This window comes from Macaca fascicularis, chromosome 4, assembly GCF_037993035.2.
Source record: "Macaca fascicularis isolate 582-1 chromosome 4, T2T-MFA8v1.1".
NCBI lineage: Eukaryota > Metazoa > Chordata > Mammalia > Primates > Cercopithecidae > Macaca > Macaca fascicularis.
The window spans coordinates 34,762,228-34,783,044 of NC_088378.1; the positions used below are offsets into that span (position 1 = coordinate 34,762,228).

Genomic DNA, 20,817 nt, shown 5'->3' on the forward strand with positions numbered 1-20,817 from the left:
GAGTAGTCCATTGCACCACAGCGTTATGAAGACTATGACAACACCAGCTGATAGGAATTTTTCAGCCCTATTATAATCTATGGGACCACAGTCATAGATGCTGTCTGTCATTGACTGAAATGTTTATGCAGTGCATGGTTGCACAAGATTGGCTTATCATTTTTAAAGATTGAATACATTTTATGGGAATAATCTCTAAAATTGAGAATTTAGGATGAAAATAGTTGAAATTCTATAGTGTTCTCAGTTAACTAGCGTTTTTTAGAGAACACGGATCAAATAAGGCTTCAAGGGTCAGAAATCTCCATTTTGACTGAGTAATGGCTCCAGAACAGCAAGTTGTGGTGTCACAGGAGAGGCCTTAAGAAACAATCACATTAACCTAGCCCAGAGGCAGTTTGACTGCCTTCCTGTTACAGAGCCTTAGAAAGTTATCATGTATAGAGTGAAGTTTCAGAGCTTCTGAGGGTGAGTCTCATGTAGCACTCAGTGTTGGTGCTCTCCACACAAATGGGGCGGGTCACATAAGATAAGACACAGGGCCCGGCGCGGTGGCTCACGCCTGTAATCCCAGCACTTTGGGAGGCCGAGAGGGGCGGAACACGAGGTCAGGAGATCCAGACGATCCTGGCTAACACGGTGAAACCCCGTCTCTACTAAAAAATACAAAAAACTAGCTGGGCGAGGTGGCGGGCGCCTGTAGTCCCAGCTACTCCGGAGGCTGAGGCAGGAGAATGGCATAAACACGGGAGGTGGAGCTTGCAGTGAGCTGAGATCCGGCCACTGCACTCCAGCCCGGGGGACAGAGCGAGACTCCGTCTCAAAAAAAAAAAAAGAAAAAGATAAGACACAGAAGTTGGGAAACATGACTGAAGAGCCATGGCATCAGGCCAAACAGCATTGGCAAGTAAACCAGCTGATGTTTACCTAAATTACTGTAAGAAGTACAGCTGCTCTTTGACTTAAATGGGGTTACATCTCAGTGAACCCATGTTAACTTGAAAGTATCTTATGTCCAAACTGTGCTTTCAGTTTAGGATATTTTCAGCTTACAAAAAAAATCATCCAGATGTAACCCCATCATAAATCACAGAGTGTACAGAATGAATATTACTTTTGCACCATTGTAAGGTGGAAAAATCACATGTCAAACCATCATAAGTCGGGAACTGTCTGTGCTGGTGTTGGAGATAGCCCTAAAAATTCGGTACACTCAGATCTCCTTCCAAAGAATCCACTGTGGGTTACATAGTTGGCTGACAGCCACAAGCTGTTGCCCCTTTGCATCCATTGCTGCTGTAGCATTTTGGTCATGCTTTCCCCAAGATGGTCCCAGTCAGTGATTAAGCATGGTTGGGATACTAGTGTCAACCTATTCTGGGGCAATGAAGGATTCTTCCAAAGGCCAGCCTTTGCTCTGGGACTGTATTAATCTGTTCTCATACTGTTGTAAAGAACTTCCCAAGATTGGATAATTCATAAAGAAAAGAGATGTAATTGACTCACAGTTCAGCATGGCTTGGGAGGCCTCAGGAAACTTACAATCATGGCAGAAAGAAAAGCAAACACATCCTTCTTCACATGGTGGCAGAAGAGAGAAGTGCCAAGTGAAGCGAGGAAAAGCCCCTCATAAAACCATCAGATCTAGTGAGAACTTACTTACTATCATGAGAACATCATGGGGGAGCTGCCCCCGTAATCTCATCACCTCTAACAATACCCCTGCCCCCAACACATGAGTATTATAATTTAGATTACAATTCAAGATGAAATTTTGGATGGGGACACAGCCAAACCATATCAGGGACTCCCCATCACCTGACCAAAACTTTCTTAGAGTTGTGTTTTCAACTATTCCTCCCTAATCCTTCTTCCTTCTCTCTTTTCGTGAGTATCAGACCAACAATTTGGTCTGTAGCAGAACTAACTCAGAAATAAAAAGTGAGCCATACACATAATTTTAAATTTTCAAAGTAGCCACATTGAAAAAGTAAAAAGAAATAAGCAAAATAAGTTTTGCTTATAAGAAATAAGCAAAATATACATTTATACTTGCCAATGGTATATTTTATTTATTTTCAAATACTATTTCAACCTACAGCCAATATTTTAAAAGTCATTTAGGAGATATTTTACATTCTCATGTATGTGGGGGTGGGGGATTGTTTTTGTTTTTTGGTACTAAGTCTTATAAATCCAGAGTGTTCTTCATACATTTGAACTCAACCCGGTCACATTGCAAATGTTCAATGCTACAGTCCCATGTGGTTATTGGCTACCTACCCTGTTGGACAGTGCCGTTCCCAAGATTCTTACTGCTCCATTCCCTTTCATCTTTCACATTTCACATTCTCCTCCACAAACCTTTCACATGTCTAACTCTGTCTTAGCCTCTGCTTCTTGGAGGATGTGAACTGGCACAGTTTGCCTCATTACTTCTGCTCCAAATACTGTTAACACGTGCAGATTAAAGAAAAAAATCAGTACCATACCAAAACAGAGATATAGACCAATGGAACAGAATAGAGCCCTCAGAAAAAACACCACACATCTACAACCATCTGACCTTTGACAAACCTGACAAAAACAAGAAATGGGGAAAGGATTCCCTGTTTAATAAATGGTGCTGGGAAAACTGGCTAGCCATATGTAGAAGGCTGAAACTGGATCCCTTCCTTACACCTTATGCAAAAATTAATTCAAGATGGATTAGAGACTTAAATGTTAGATCTAAAACCATAAAAACCCTAGAAGAAAACCTAGGCAATACAATTCAGGACATAGACATAGGCAAGGACTTCATGTTTAAAACACCAAAAGCAATGGCAACAAAAGCCAAAATTGACAAATGGGATCTAATTAAACTAAAGAGCTTCTGCACAGCAAAAGAAACTACCATCAGAGTGAACAGGCAACCTACAGAATGGGAGAAAATTTTTGCAATCTACTCATCTGACAAAGGGCTAATATCCAGAATCTACAAAGAACTCAAACAAATTTACAAGGAAAAAACAAACAACTCCATCAAAAAGTGGGCAACGGATATGAACAGACACTTCTCAAAAGAAGACATTTATGCAGCCAACAGACACATGAAAAAATGCTCATCATCACTGGCCATCAGAGAAATGCAAATCAAACCACAATAAGATACCATCTGACACCAGTTAGAATGGCGATCATTAAAAAGTCAGGAAACAACAGGTGCTGGAGAGGATGTGGAGAAATAGGAACACTTTTACACTGTTGGTGGAACTGTAAACTAGTTCAATCATTGTGGAAGACAGTGTGGTGATTCCTCAAGAATCTAGAACCAGAAATAGCATTTGATCCAGCCATCCCATTACTGGGTATATACCCAAAAGATTATAAATCATGCTGCTATAAAGACACATGCACACATATGTTTATTGCGGCACTATTCACAATACCAAAGACTTGGAACCAACCCAAATGTCCATCAATGATAGACTGGATTTAGAAAATGTGGCACATATACACCATGGAAAAATATGCAGCCATAAAAAAAGGTTGAGTTCATGTCCTTTGTAGGGACACGGATGAAGCTGGAAACCATCATTCTCAGCAAACTATTGCAAGAACAGAAAACCAAACACCGCATGTTCTCACTCATAGGTGGGAATTGAACAATGAGAACACTTGGACACAGGAAGGGGAACATCACTCACCAGGGCCTGTCATGGGGTAGGGAGAGGAGGAAAGGGATAGCATTAGGAGATATACCTAATGTAAATGACGAGTTAATGGGTGCAGCACACCAACATGGCACAAGTATACATATGTAACAAACCTGCACGTTGTACACATGTACCCTAGAACTTAAAGTGTAATAAAAAAAAAATTGTCATTATTTCCTTCTCCTGCTCAACATACTTCAGTGGCCACCCTTCATTTAGGTGAAAATCTCTCCACTTGATTTCCAGTGGCTTCCACAATATTGCTATCCTCTATATAGTCAGTTTTACTTCCAGCACTCCCACACACACCTCCCTCAAGGGAGGTAGATCCCCTCATTGTCCTGCAAACCAACCAACCTCATTTTTTTTTTAACACCTTCAATTGCTCATGCTGTTCCCATTTCCTAAAATGCTATTTCTTTCCATTTCTCTATTTGAGGTTAATTTTTTAAGAGTCACTACTAGTATTTCCTATCTGTACATTTAATATTTTTAAATTATACAGGATACCACTGGCGTATTCATGTAAGAGGCTATACATGTAATTTTCAGAAGATAAACTAGTGTAAAATATTTAAGTTCAATATTTATTTAACCAGTGTGAATTTACAGTAGTACCCCCTTATCAGATTTTGATTTTTGTGGTTTTAGTTACCTGCAATCTGAAAATCTTAGGATATTTTGAGACAGAGAGATCGCATCCACATAAATTTTATTTCATCCTATTTTTATAATTGTTCTATTTTATTGTTAGATATTGCCATTAATCTCTTACTATGCATAATTTAACTATTTTAACTACTAAAGTTTAACTAAATTAAATTTTATCGTATGTATGTATGGGGAGAAAACATAGTATATGTAGGGTTTGGTACTATTCACCGTTTCAGGCATCTACAGGGGGTCTTGGAACATATCCTCCATGAATACAGAGGTGCTACTGTACTCAGGATGTCCTTACTCAGTAGACCATAAACACTGGTGAACACAAAGAAGTAGAGGCTGTAATTCCTGTTTTCAAGAAGAGATGGTTAATTTTATGTGCCAACTTGGGTAGGCTACGGTGCCCAGCTGTTTTGTCAAACACTAGTCTAGATGTTGCCGTAAATGTTTGTTTCAGATGTCATTAACCTTTGCAATTAGTTGACCTTTCATAAAGGAGATTATCCTTCATAATGTGGTTGAGCTTTATCCAATCAGTTGAAGGCCTGATGAACAAAGACGGAGGTTTCCAAAGGAGTAAAGAATTCTGCCTCAAGGCCGCAGCATAAAAATTCTGCCTGAATTTCCAGTCTGTTGGCTTTCCCTGCAGATTTCAGACTTAAGATTGCAACACAAACTCTTAACTGAATTTCCAGCTACCCAGCCTGCCTTACAGATTTTGGACTTGCCAGCCCCCACAATTCTGTGAGCCAATTTCTTAAAATAAATCTCTATCTCTCTATACATTCATATATCTATATCCTATTGGCTCTGCTTCTCTGGAGAGCCCTAATGCACAAGAGTTTTTCTTTCAGTTGTGCAGATTAAGCAGGAAAACTTGGAAAGTTAAATGATGGCACAAGACAATGTGTTGCAAAAATAAATCATTAAATTGTAACTGTCAAATTTATATTCCAGACCCCACATGCTCAGGTGTTAAGAAGAAAGATAAATCACAATGGGCTAGTTATCCAAATGAAAGTCCAAGTACTCAAACATTTTGGTGTTTAAATTTGAAACTATTTAAAATTACAAAACTAATTTGTTAACATCCCAAACTTACCTTCTTAAAAAGCACATTCCACAGTGGGTCTGTTTCAGCTTTTGATAAATTATGCTTCTGCTGAGATAGAAGAGAAAGCATGACCCAGTTAAACTTGGGCAAAACTCATCTTACAAGTTGATCGAAAACCTGCTTCACAAAAACTCCCTTGAGAATACCTCAGAAAGAATTGAAAATATCCCAGTCTAAATAAGGACAGAAAACTATGGTTTTCGAATGTTATACACACAAGAAAGGCTGCCATGTGCCTTATTAGAGAGGCAATTGTATTTTAACAAGGGATTTTTTTAAAGCTAACTTGTTTCATTTTCCCTGTTTCACCCTCCTTTTAACCACATCCTTACCCTTTTGTGCAAAACATTTTTAAATTTGGCAAACTCAGCTCTACCTCCCCTTTACATCACAGTAGACAAAGTTGAGATTTGTGGTAGCTTAATCATAATTAATCAATGGGATACATAACCCAGAAGAAAAATCAATAATAAAGGAAACGTTATATAAAAAGTCTAATGTCTGATAAAGGACTGTTATCCAAACATACAAAGATATCTTAACACTCAACAATAAGAAAACAAACAACTTGATTTTTTAAATGGGAAGAAAACCTGAACAGATATTTCACCAAAGAAGGTAAAGGTGGCAAGTAAGCATAAGAAAAGATAGTCAACATCATGTCATTAGAGAATTGCAAATTAAAACAACAAGAAAATATCACTACACACCTGTTGGAAAGGCCAAAATCCAGAACAGGGACAACTCCAAATGCTGGCAAGGATGTGGAGTGATAGGAACTCTCATTCGTTGCTGGTGAGCATGCAAAATGGTACAGCCACTTTGGAAGACAGTTTGGCAGTTTTTTCCAAAATGAAATTCTTGCCATTTGATCCAGCAGTTCTGCTCTCTGGTATTTATGGAAATGAATTAAAAACATACGTCTAAACAAAAACCTGCATATGGATGTTTACAGCTGCTTTATAATTGCCAAAGCTTGGAAGCAACCAAGATTTCCTTCAGTAAGTGAATGGATAAACTGTGGCACATGCAGACAATGAAATATTCAGCACTAAAAAAAAAAAATGAGCTAACAAGCCATGAAAAGACATGAAGGAAACGTAAATGCATATACTAAGTCGAAGAAGCCAATCTGAAAAGGCTACATTTTACGTAATTCTAATTAAGACATTCTGCAAAAGACAAATCTATGGAGGCAATAAAAATATTAGTAGTTATTGGGATTTAGTGGAGAGGAAGGGATGAATAGGTGGAGCAGAGGGGATTTGGGGTGCAGTGAAACAACTGTTTAGGATACTGTAACTGTAGATACATGTCATAATACATGTATCTAAACCCATAGAACGTGCAACACCAAGACTGAGCCTTAATGTTACCTACGGACTCTCAGTGATAATGATGTGTCAGTGTCCGTTCATTCATTGTGACAAATGGACCACTGTGGTGCAGGATGTCCATAGTGAGGGAGGGTGAGCATGTTGAGGGACAGGGAGGGATATATCAGAACTCTCTGCATTTTATGCTCAATCTTGCTAAACCTAAAACTAAGCTGAAAAATAAAGTTTATTAATTTTTTAAAATCCTGATGTCTTATTTCTACTTTGATTGCAAATAATCTGTGAACAGCCTATAGACCAAGGCTCTCAAATTTCACAAAGTCCCGCATAGCAACCCCTTATCTTACCTTGTGCTCCTTCAGAAAGCCCTATATTTTCCAGTTCATTCTCAATTTTCACAACCTTTCCATGAATATCTTCTCACTCTCTTCTTCCCCTCACCCCTGAGCAACTACTTTGCTCGTGGAGGATGGGGAAGGAGAATCAATCAAATCATGAGATTTAATCAATTTGAAGTAGGTATGAACGATTGAAATTTCTACGAAATGAGAATTGTGTTAAGTCAAACCTCAAAGGTGTGCCGAGGTGAATTTCTAAAGCAGGGCCCCTCTGGGCCTTTAGTCTCCTCTGAGTTGTGACCAACACCAACCCTTCCCATTCATCATCTCACATACTCAGCAAAGTAACCAGGCATCCCACTTTTGAAAACATCATGAGTGAGTGGCCAGTCAGGTGTTACTAGTCAAAATGTTCCAAATCTGTGAATTCTAGACTTTGTGATAGTCTCCAGTGGTGACAGGCTTGTAAGAATTGAGTCTAGATGGTGCTAGAACACCTCTCAGCTAACAGGCCAATAGGGCTAAGGTCCTCAGTGAATCAGGCTGTGCTAATCACTTCTCCCCTGCTCACTCCTACACAACGTCAGTCTGTCAGTTATCACCCATATTAGCATTTCAAAATTTGCACTGGGCAGCGTTATCACACGGCTGTAATGCTCTATTAGTGAATTGGCCATATGTGCCAATTGCCTGTGACAATCCCAGGTTACACCTCTTTTACCAGCAAATTATTGATAGCTCTCCCTTTCACTCTCAAGAGCATCCCCTTTGGGGCAATAAATAATAATGTCACTGGGATGGTTAATACTGAATGTCTACTTGATTGAATTGAGGGATGCAAAGTATTGTTCCTGGGTGTGTCTGTGAGGGTGTTGCCAAAGGAGATTAACATTTGAGTTGGTGGACTGGGGGAGGCAGACCCACCCTCAATCTGGGTGGGCACCATCTAATCAGCGGCCAGTGTGGCTAGAATAACAGCAGGCAGAGGAATGTGGAGGGACTAAACTGGCTGAGTCTTCCAACCTTCTTTTTTCTCCCGTGCTGGATGAATCTTGCCCCTGAACATCGGACTCCAAGTCCTTCAGCTTTTGGACTCCTGGACCTACACCAGTGATTTGCCAGGGGCTCTCGAGCCTTTGACCACAGACTGAAGGCTGCACTGTCAGTTTCCCTATGTCTGAGGTTTTGGGACTCGGACTGGCTTCCCTGCTCCTTAGCTTGCAGATGGCCTATTGTGGGACTTCACCTTGTGATCGTGTGAGTCAATATTCCTTAATAAACTCCCCTCTATATATACATCTATCCTATTAGTTCTATCCCTCTAGAGAACACTGACTAATACAGTCACCTATTCATGAGAGAGGCTGACCTGTTATTTTAATAGACTTTTAACTGAATGCAGTAAGAAGACAGTAGGTCTATAGCTACTGTATTAGTCAGAGTTCTCCAGAGAAATAGAAGCAATAGAATGTGTATATATAGAGAGAAAGAGATTTAATTCCAGGTGTTGACAACAGTTGATGTGAAAAAAACTTGGGGATTTAAATTAATCTTTTATAGGTATGCCTGATATTTCTGTTACCAAAAAGAAACAACAAAAACAAAAAAATGCAAACAAAGACTGTTTTAGGAAAAGTAGATTATCCTGACCAAGGGAGATAATAGTTTCTCTATATTTTTTGCTCGCCAGATTGTAATTTCCCTATTTTGTTTGGTTCTGAGCACATTTTAAGAGGTACTGATGAAGCACAGAGCTTTTAGAAAAATATAGCAAGAAATATCATGGTAACAGGGATCATCTAGATAGCATGAATATGTAGATGTCTCCAAATGCCAAAGTGTTAGGGCGGTATATTTTGGTGTGGTGTGAGAAAGAATTTCCCGGTTACTGGAGTGCAATAGACCACTTCACGAAGTTGTGAGCTCACTCTCTTTGGAAGAATCTAACAGATTTGAATAACCTTTTTGAGTGGTATCATGATGTGTGGAAGGATAAACTCTACATGACTTCTAAGTTCCTTCTCAATTCTAAGCACTTAAGTTTAAATAGTCTGTAATGAGAAATTGTTACTATTTTCAAAAGGATTCCTCTTAGGCAGTGAATTGACATCACAAAACACACCTGCTTAGGATCCATGAGATCCTAACATAGAAGATGTTGGCAGATGCCAAGACATCAAAGAAGGGTGGAAGTATTTCAGGAGGCAAAAGAATGTGGTAAATTTGCCAAATTGGAGGCACCACCAAGAATACAATGTTGAGATTCTGATATGCACCCCATAGGCACTTATACTGAAATAAGTATATACGTTTATTCTACTATTTAATAGGTCTACATGAGGGGCAATGACAAAGACATAAGCTGAGAGATTTGGAGAAAGTGCCGTCGTCTGAATTTCAGATATTCAGGAATTAGGTTTTTTGACATTCTGCTAAGGAAAATTTTTCTTACTGTGAATCTGAGTGTAGAAAAAAACCATTTAGAATTACAAGTTTCCAAGAGCTCAAATATCTTTCTACTTGGTGTTAAAAAAGAACTTTAAACATTTGTCAGCCTTTGCTGTGTTACTTACCCAACCATTCCATCTCCTCTTTGCCATGTGCGTCTATCAAAACTCAGTTCTCTTCACACTTCATGCGGTACATCTTGGGAAAAGCAATCCACTGTTGGCCTCAAGAATCTCTGCATTTGCTTGCTGAATACATCAAAGATTCAAGGCCCTGACCACTCTTTACCCAAGCCATTTCTCAGAGCTGGGTTTGCAACCTTGAGAAATGAGGGCAACATCTCTCCTAAGACAAAGAGCAGGCTTGCTTCTGCTTATTACAAAAGTAGCAGATTCTCCAAGCTCAGCGTTCCTCTCCTGTAATGCAACCCACTGCATGTGCAGGCATCCATCTAGGCCCATCTCTGCCATCCGCCGTGTGTGACTCGGGGCACAAAACTCTGGCTACTGTTTTTGCTTTTGTAATAACGTTTTTTAGCTCTGACCCACAAGTCTCATGTCTCCTGCCAATATTCATGAAGTAAGAAAAAGGCGAACTCATAAGTTTGTAAGTATGATAAAATCTCAGACCATTACAATTGAGGAAGTGGCTAATAATTACACTTCCCCTCTCTACCCCAAAACTGATCCCAACACTGGTTCAACCAGGTGTTAAGCTATTGAACAGAGGAACATATTGAAAGGAGAAGGATCAGAAAAGAAATGGGATGGTGTCTAGAAGCATTGGCCAAAACTGGGCACTGACATGGAAATTCTGAATAGACTCGAGTAGTACAGACAAACTCCATAACTGTGTTTGAGATCAGGCCTGCCTACCTCTTTCAGCAAAAAACCTAAAGTCTATATTTTATGCCTCTGAGCATTTCTTTTGCTAATTTATTCACTTAATGAATATTTATTGAAAGACCTGGGGCAAGACTAAAGAGACAAAATTTTCAGAAGACATCTATAGGGTCAGATTGGCTGGGACTCTAGCTATTATTATGTAAGTTATTTTATATTCTAAATAAAATTATTTTCCCTTGTTCTACATTTATTCATGGGCTCACAAAGCTCATTTTCATGATCTCTTGGGTTCTACTCCAGCTACATCTTTATTCTGCATCTCCTTGTCTACTAAGGTTATAATTTGTGCACCTTATCCAATAAGACAAAAAATGCAACTGTTCCACTCTCTGCCCATTTGAAGACTTCTGGTTATCTGAGAGTAACCCACGTTTAGGTGAGCCTCCTATATTTATGCAGTCACTCGGCATTCAACCAATATTTACTGAGCCCTTTCCTTCTACCAGGCACTGTTGTAAAGAGCTGGAAATGAGCAGTCAAGACAGAAAGGAGCCCATTCTAGTGGGGGCCTGGAGATAGGAAGGAAGCATTAAATGCATGTTCTCAGATATGGCCAAAAGTGAAATACAGTAATAGGACAGAGAGTACAAAAGTAAAGATTATTTTCTAGTAGGTAACTATAGAAAGCGTTGCTGAGATCACACTTAGAAAGTGAAAGAAACCAAGCGCTTGGACACCCAGGGGTAGAATGTTTCAGGCAGAGGAAACCACAAAGGCAAAGGAATGAGTGGCCCATCTGAAGGACAGAGTGCATCAGAGCAGCCAGAACTGAGGAGGCCAATGAGGGGAAGGAACTGAGAGGTCTACAAGATCCCCCCACAGTCATCTGGAGGTAAGAGCTGAGGGAAACTAAGGCTGGGAGTCCTGTGAGCAAAATAAATAACTATCCAATCATGTATGTTCTCCTAGATTGATCTTAAGACAGTTAGAGTACCAGAAAGCATGCTCCCAGAATCACTTATCTCAGCTTCTCAGTAATGGATGTTCACTAACTTCACAACAATGTGGAGGACACATTATGTCACTGTGTTTTCTCAGCCCTGTCATGTCACTTCCAACATAGTCATCTTATCAGAGGCAGAAATAACGAAGAATAGAGAATAATTCTAGAACATCAGATCATGGGATTAGGTGATTAAATATTGTTATTACTAATTGAGCCTTGAACAATGCAAGAATTAAGGGCACCAAGCCCTCTGGTAACCAAAAATCCAGGTAAGGCCAGGCATGGTGGTTCACACCTGTAATCCCAGCACTCTGGGAGGCCGAGGCAGGTGATCGCTTGAGGTCAGGAGTTCGAGACCAGCCTGGCCAACATGGTAAAACCCCATCTCCACTAAAAATACAAAAATTAGCCAGGCATGGCAGAAAGCCCCTGTAATTCCGGCTATTCGGGAGGCTGATATGAGAGGATCACTTGAATCCAGGAAGCAGAGGTTGTAGTGACCTGAGATGGTGCCACTGTACGCCAGCCTGGGTGACAAAGCAAGACTACGTCTCAAAAACAAAACAAAACAACAACAAAAAAGCATGTATAACTTTTGACTCGACAAAAACATAACCACTAATAGCCTACTGTTGACTGGAAGCCTTGGTGACCATGTAAACAGTCAATTAACACACATTTTGTATATTGTATGTATTATATACTGTATTTAAGCTAGAGAAAAGAAAATGTTATTGAGAAACTCATAAGGAAGAGAAAATACACTTACTCTTTATAAACTGGAAGTGGATCATCATAAAAGTCTTCATCCTCACTGTCTTCACATTGAGTAGGCTGAGGAGGAGAAGATAGGGGTTGGTATTGTGCTTTCAGAGGTGGCAGAAGTGGAAGAGGTGGAGGAGGGAAAACAGAAGGCCAGAGAGGCAGGGACACTCGGTATAACTTTTGTGGAAAAAAATTCACGTATAAGTGGACCTGTGCCGCTCACACCTGTGTGGTTCAAGGGTCAACTGTAATATCAAAAGCACCAGAAAACACATTTTATGCACCTGTGATCCCTGGAGTAGAGAGAGGTGGGAGAAGGGAGAAAAAAGATCTTCCAGGTAAACCAGCATCAGATCCTGTGAGAGTATTAGGGCCTTACCTAGGGAAAGGATGTCATTCAGAGAGCAATAGAAGAAGAGGAAAAATGTGATCCACGTCTTTTTGCCTTAGTTCCGTTTTCCCACTAGATGTGAAGAGACAGGAATGTTTCATATTAACTCCTGCTGCAAGTTTTTAATAAAGGCATTAAAGCTGACCCTGAGTCTCATCCAACTAACTGAACGGGAGAAGATCGAAAGCTCTTCAACATTTTTATGTATTGTTAAGCATTATCTCAACAACCAAACAAATGTTAAGACCAGAAATAATTGACCCATAATTCCATCATTTTAATAAAATTGAATACAACATAAATTTTAATTATTTCTATTGTCATTTCTAATCTTTTTATATAGACTCATCATAAGCAAAATTGTTGTAATAATTTTATAGAGGTACAATCTCATATTCTTATGAAGATTTTCTTTTCTTTTTTTTTTTAGAGGAGGAGGAGAGAGTTGGCTTCATTTCTGGTTATCCAAGTGGGCTGCACTGTCTGGGTAGAACAAACTCTGGCTTTTAAATTTTCACAACAAAATGACAACGCTGCCTTCTGTGCATCTGGTCTCTAAGCACATGGTTCTCCCTTTTATCAGCAACATAGACTTTATTCAGGACAAGTACTTATCAGAGAAACCAACTGTAATTCAAAAGCTCCCTTGTATCCAATATGAGAGTCAAATAGACAAGCAAACCACCTATGCTTTTAGGTTTTCCAAGCTCTATCTTGTATTGCTAGATCATCAGAAAGTGAAGTTTCAGAATCACACGATCTAAGCTCTCCAGTGTCACACTATATTCTGTATAAAGGGTTGATACTGGTAGATTTCATGCAAAAAGCACCTTTTTTCCTTTTTTCATTGTGAGCCAGATTTACCTACGAAGAAAAGACTCGCATTGTAAATGTGTTGTGAGGTTTTGTTCTAGAAAAAAAGCCACTCTCTGCAAAGCTTTTTCATATGCTTCCTTTTTCTAAAAATTAAAGCATAAAATCAGGATGATGTAACCCCAATGTGCCTTGTGGTTTGGCTCAGCTGCTTGGAAAGTCAGTCACATTTGTGACCCATTATAGCAAATATTCTGTCTCAGATTATCTGTTAACATCTCTTCCTGCTCTTTATAAACAGTTTTCTTTTAACTTCAACATTAATTTTGCACTAATTTTTATATCATATTAAATCCTCTTAGATGAAGAGGATATAATACGTACAATACGCACTAACGGTGTGATACGTATACAAAGTATAAAGGGCACTTCAGGGGATCAGGACAATTCCGTGGACCGAGGGGTCAAGCCTTTAGTGATTTCACCACAGCATTCAGACTGGAGAAAGGAGGACATTAACGCAGGAATATTCCTTGAACAAATTTAGTAAAGAAATCTCTGTAATAAGAATACATGCCTGGCCATAAAGAAGGACTGCTTGGGGCAAAGAATGGAGCATGAAGTTGCAAAGGCATCAGGGTCAGTACTAGAGTGCTTTAAATATCAAGTTCATGAGTTTAATCTCTAGCCTGTAAGTAACTTTTGAGCAGGGAAGTGGCTGATGAAATTGTCTAGATAATTACGACCAAGATGCCACCATCAGCAGATCTACATTTCTTTGGAGGATAGTTCACGTGTTGTACAGATGGTGCAAGTTTGTTTTTAGACATTAAAATTTAAGTCCCAGCCAGGTATCTTAGCGGAAATGCCCAGTAGATTGTGAGGTAGGAGCCTGGAACTTGTCAGCAAGACAGATTTTTGGAAATTATCCACATAAAAGAGCATTAAAGAAGCAATAAGAAAAGATGAGTGCTCTGGGCTCCTTCTCCTTCAACAAATATTTAAAATAACCCCAGAGGGCAGAGACTCCAGGAAGAGACAGGTTAAGTTCTGAATTAGAGGGCATGGGGACCAATAGGACACTTGAATGCCCTCAATGATGCCTTCTCTCAGTCCCACAAAGACTAAATTTAGAATGATCTTTCAGTGCTTCCAGATTAGAGAGTTAATGAGTAATCATTTCTTTGTTTTGTTTTGTTTTGTTTTTTGGCAAGTGGGTAATAAATAATGACGCAGAGAAGCTAAAAAAAGAAAAAAGGAAGAAAATGTATGTTATCCATGAACTGGGAAAACAAATTTTTTAGGGAATAACAAAAGGGCAATACTGCCAACTCAGCTGGGGCAAATGAAGAGCAGGCAGTGCCTCAAGGTTGTTTAGTGATACCTTATATGGCAAATAGTATTCAGTGTCAAGAGAAAAAAACTTATACCGTGGGAAGCCACAGCCCTCTGTTAAAATCACTGAGAGAATGAGAGAAAAGGAGAAAACAGAGGTAATGCTAGCACCTTTATAGCAAAGGTAAGACCTTTGGAATGCAGGACTCAGACACATGATAAAAGAGCCGCATAAATTACACTCAAAAATAGCCTGGTGTTCATGGGCTATCATTGGAACTGGTTAGTCTGAACCTGGCTGAGTGCAAAAGAGAATGTTGCAGAATGGGAAGTTCAGTGTGACCTACAGGAAGATGGAGGTCAAGATTGTAGAGAAGAAAGTATAGTAGACAAAACTTGAGACTTGAAGATTGGATGACGGGCCAAAGAGTTTGGGCTCCACCTCGTAGGTAATGGACTTGATCAGAAATTTGTAAGAAAGGGAGAACAGCAAATTCCTATTTATGTTGGAAAATAGGACTCCTGTGTAGATGCACACACCACTTGGCCAGATTACAGCAGGAGGGAGGCCAATTAGAAGTTTTTGCAAAGGGTGAACAGGAGCTGATGAGGGCCTATGCTAAGGAAGCCATAGGAGAATGAGGGTGGGGCTGGAGGAACAATATGTAGCATTATTCTTTCAGTGTAGTCATGGACTTTAGAAAGCAGTTATCTTACAGTCAACTTTTGAGCCACCATTCCTCTTTTTACCTTTGTGCCTTCGTATAAATCAGCTGGCCAGGGAACACAATTTCTCAGAGGTGAGGAGGAAGCACATATGTAAGCAATACCACCTTGCTTAGCAAAATAGAATGTAGAACCTCCAGGGCTTACTGTAGTGTTTAAGAAAGGTGCTCAAAGGCCAGGCACAGTGGCTCATACCTGTAATCTCAGCACTTCAGGAGGCCAAGGATTGCTTGAGCCCAAGAGTTCAAGATCAACCTGGGCAACAAAAGGAGACCCCATTTCTAAAAAGAATTTTAAAAATAAGTTAGCCAGGCATGGCGGTGCCTGCCTGTAGTCCAACCACTCAGGAGTTCTAAGGTGGGAGGATGGCTTGAGCTCACCTGACTGAGGTTGCAGTGAGACCTGATTGTGTCATTGCACTCCAGCCTGGGTGACAGAGCGAGACCCTGTCTCAAAGGCAAAAAAAAAAAAAAAAAATTGCTAATGCATAGACTCCTGATGCCATCACCCTCAATGACCTCTTCCTTTTGAGAGTTTCTCTTTTGGTTGTCATATTCCCAACATATAGGTTTCATGTGTTGGGAATATGACAAGGTAGACGTGTTAGTCTACCTTTAAATTTTGATTGTACCCAGACAAAGAGCTCTTTCCATGCTTCCCCTTAGCACTGACAAAAAAAAAAAAAAAAAATTGCACTGACAACTGAGAATCAAAAGGAAAGACTTGAAAGAGATACCATATCCTCTAAGTGCCACCCCGTAGCAAGCTGTCAGGTCAGACCACAAGTGTGGTAGAAACCTTCAGAGTCTGAATTCACACTCCTCTGGGTTATATTCAAATCCTCTCTCTTCTGAATAGTCTCACGGCTTTAGCCAGGTCCTTCAATGCTCTGCATCAGTCATATATGATTCCAAGGAAAGTGGACACAACTTAAGAGACAACATTTGAAAAGCAACTGGCACTATATGAGCATGTGTATCTCTTAGTAACTTAATTTCGCTGCTAGCAAAAGAGACCCAACTCCAGTGGGTTTATTTACAAACCCACACAAGGGTGTGTTCTCTTGCAGAGAAGAAGTCCAGAGGTAGGCAGTCCAGGCAGGCAAGACAAATGCAAAAGTCGTTAGAGACCCAGAGGTCCCTTCTCTTCCACCTTCAAAGTCACCTCAGGGCCAAGTTGGCTGCTGGGCACAGGAAAGAAGAATGCATGCCTTCCTTTTACAGGTAAGTAACTTTCACTTATGACTCACTGATAGGAACTTAGTCACGTGGTCATATCTGATCTAGTTGGGATACGTGTGTCCTCTAAATCATTCGTTGAAATGTAATCCCCAGTGTTGGAGGTGAGGCCTGGGACAAGGTGTTTGGGTCATGAGGGCAGATCCCTCATGGCTTGATGCTGCTCTCACAGTAGTGAGTGAATTCTCCTCCGATCTGGTTAAGTGTGTGGTACCTCTTCCCCTAACACTCTCTCTAGCTCTGCTTTCCCCATGTGAAGTGCCTTCTCCCCATCCACCCTCCACATGAGTAAAAGCTCCCTGAGGCCTCCCCAAAAGCTGAGCAGATACCGGCACCATGTTTGTACAGCCTGCAGAACCCTGAGCCAATTAAACCTCTCTTCTTTATAAATTACCCAGTCTCAGGTATTTCTTTATAGCAATGCAACAATGGCCTAATACAATATCTAATTGTGAAGTATGCAAATCTAGCTGAAAATCTAGTTTTTAGCTGGGCACACTGCCCCGGGGTCTTTCACAAAAATGGAAAAAAGGACATTTGATTAATAATTAGCACTGTCTGCTAAAACTTTTATTAAATATTAGTCCTCTTCTCTCTCAATATAAAAATATTCATTGTGGGGCTGAGCACAGTGGCTCACACCTGTAATCCCAGCACTTCGGGAGGCCAAGGCAGGTGGATCCCTTAAGCCCAGGAATTCAAGACCAGCCCAGCCAACATAACAAAATCCTGTCTCTACTAAAAATACAAAAATTAGCCAAGCATGGTGGTGGGTGCCTGCAATTCCAGTTACTTGGGAGACTGAGGCAGGAGAATCACTTGAACCCAGGAGGTGGAGGTTGCAGTGAGCCAAGATTGCACCACTGTACTTCAGCCTGGGTTAAAAAAAAAGACTTGGCCTCAAAAAAATAATTCCTTGTGAAATTTCATATTATATCTTTGGTTTTTATTGATCAGTGGCAAAATGAAAGGTCAAAAGAAGAGTATTTTTGCATCTTTTAAGAAATTATTAATATATCATCCAAAATGCTCAATGGTCCATGACTTAGGCAATAAATTAGTGCCAGACCAAAAATCCCTCTCTCCTGGTTGAAGGGATTTTTTTGGTTTGTTTCTGCTTTTACTAGATAAAAGGTATATTTTTTAGTCATATTTTGCTTTGGCTAGCCATTTTGCAATCGATTTTAACATCATCCTTAGTCTAAATTTTAGATACAATCATTTCCCAAACATTTTATTAATTGGCTCTTATACTTTTGTTCTTATATTAATAATTCTTCAGACATATGCACCTGAGATTCTTTTGGAAGTTTAAGGAAGTTGAAATAACAAATCAATCCAAAGATTTGGCACTTGTTCAGTGAATTCCTTTGAACTGTTCTTTGGCTCCAATGCTCCAATGCTTAAATAATTACTACATAATTGCAAAATTTAGCTTCCAAGGCACTATATGAAAAGAACGACCATGAAACTAATGCCAGTGATGTTTTAAGATCTGGAAATACATAAAGAGTTTTCTTCAAATATGATGCAACTGAGTAAGCAACAAACTATAGTGAAATCCATTTTAAGAAACATTAAAGTTTTCAGAACTAGAATTGAATTGCAGCCAAGTACTTTCAAAAAACTAAATCTAATCTGACAAGAAACAGGAATTGTTACATGAATACATTTAATAAAATGGACATTTGAGAAAGAAAAAAAATCACAAGAGAAATGGAAAAATAAGATTGAAAAACAGAATGCGACCTATGAGGTTATTTAGAGGGCAAAATGCTGGAAAAGATAACAGATGAAGATTGCTCAGTGGTCATAGCATTTTTTTAAAAAGGCTAAATAGTAGGGCTTCTCTGTTTAGGACAAATGAAGACAATTCTTTTTTTTTTTTTTTCAGCTATTCATTGTCAGAGAGCACATATTAAGAGATGAAAGAATAAGGTGAGGCAAGAAAATGAATTCTGACCATCTTTAACTAGAAAGAAAACTGATGATTAAAAACGAAACTTCTGTCTTTTCTCTTTACCTCACACATTGATATGGTTTGGCTGTGGGTCCCCACCCAAATTTCATCTCAAATTGCAATCCCCATGTGTCAAGGGAGGCCCCTGGTGGGAGGTGATTGGATCATGAGGGCAGTTTCCCCTATGCTGTTCTCCTGATAGTGAGTGAGTTCTCATGAAAGCTGATGGCTTTTAAGTGTGGCACTTCCTCTCTCTCTCTATCCTGCCACCGTATAGGACATGCCTGCTTCCCCTTCACCTTCAGCCATGATTGTAAGTTTCCTGAGGCCTCCCCAGCCACGAGGAACTGTGAGTCAATTAAACCTCCTTTCTTTATAAATTACCCAGTCTCAGGTAGCATCTTTATAGCAGTGTGAGAACAGACTAATACACGTATCTATCCTGATTTCCCATCACACACTCTGCCTCTATATTGACCTGTTTCCTTGCAGCTCCACAACTGTGCAGTGCCTAGAACTATCTTTGTGTCTTTTCTCATGGTCTTCCCTCCTTAGAAAGTTTTCACATAGCTGTACCTTAACCATCCTTCCAGGACCATCTAAAGCCTTGTATTTTCTGCCAGTTACTGGCCTCAATATAATATTTTCCCTAAATTCTCCAGCACTCAGGCTCTGCCACACAACACAGCACTTAATTATGTACAGACTGATAGTATTTCAGGTTGTTTTACATATGTTGGTCTTGGAACTAGAAGGGAAGCTGCCTGGGGATGCTTTTCATGTCTCTGAGGACCTACTGTGCCTCACACAAGCCCAGCACAGATTAGTGTCAACTGTAGAGAAGGCAACCCAGACCCTATACTTCTATGTATGTGTTTTTCCTTTTTCTCTTTGCATGACACTTAATACATGCAGTTATTAACTCTCCCGAGTAAAAATCTACCATTGACACCTGACCATGTTCTTATTTTCTTGGCAGTTCTCCCCCTTCAGAACCAGAGCAGTAGGGCAAGGAAAGAGCTGGAGTTGAGGGATTCAAATTCAATGGGTCCTAAATTTAATGACAAGTCTTTATGAAAGAAGAAGAAACAGAAACAGACACGGGGAAGAAGTCCATGCAAAGACAGAGGCAGCGATGAGGGTGACAAGCCTACAGGCCAGACAATGCCAAGGATGGCCAGCAGCCACCACAAGCTGGAAGAGACAGGAAGGATTCTCCCTAAGAGCTCTCAGAAGAAACAGGGCACTGCCAGCATCTTGATTTTGGAGTCCTGGCTCTAAAACTGTGAGACAATAAATTTCTGTTGCTTTAAGCCACCAGGTTTGAGGTAATTTGTTACATCAGCTACAGGAAACTAATATAGTCTGTTGTGGAACTTTACATTGTAGTAAAGAGACAAAATACACTAAAAAGAAAGTGTAATATAGTAGTGAGCGCAGTAAGAAAACAAAACAGGATAATGTGAAAGAGTGTCACCAAGAGCTACTTTCGATTAGATGGTAAAGAAGCCTCCATTTAATCTCTTCCATTGTTCCTAGAAAAAAAAACTGTCAGGTCCAAATTCATTAATTTGTTAAGCAGTTTTTCCATGCTCATATTAAAGATTATTTTCTTCAGTTCATTTTTGTTGTAATTTTCTTTATTTCTTTATTTTTTTTTTTTGAAACTGGTCTTGGTCAGTTTCCCAGGCTGGAGAGCAGTGGCATGGTCTCGCTTCACTGCAACCTCTGCCTTCCAGGTTCAAGCCATCCTCCTACCTCAGCCTCCTGAGTAACTGGGACCACAGCTGCACGGTAGACCCAGCTAATTGTTTTTTCTTTTTTTGGTAGAGATGGGATTTTACCATGTTGCTTAGGCTGGTATTGAACTCCTGGCCTCAGGCAATCCTCCCATCTCCGTGTAGTTTTCTTTTTTTACATGTTTGATTGATAGATCATAGTTGTACATATTTTGGGGGTATATGTGATATTTTGATACATCTATACAATGTATAATGATAAAATTAGGGTAACTGAAATATCCATTTCCTCAAATATTTATCTTTTATTTGTGTTGGAATCATGACAAATTTTTTCTTCTAGTTATTTTGAAATATACAATAAATTATTGTTAACTATATTTTCCCTACTATACTATTGA

General features: G+C 39.7%; 1 long non-coding RNA gene across 1 annotated transcript; it reads left to right on the forward strand.

Moving 5' to 3' along the window:
* The first annotated feature begins 16,337 nt into the window (after positions 1 to 16,337).
* Positions 16,338 to 20,226, forward strand: LOC135970399 (uncharacterized). Its single transcript, XR_010586076.1, has 3 exons — positions 16,338 to 16,702; positions 18,612 to 19,026; positions 19,657 to 20,226. It is a non-coding gene; the product is annotated as an uncharacterized lncRNA (long non-coding RNA).
* Positions 20,227 to 20,817: the final 591 nt, after the last annotated feature.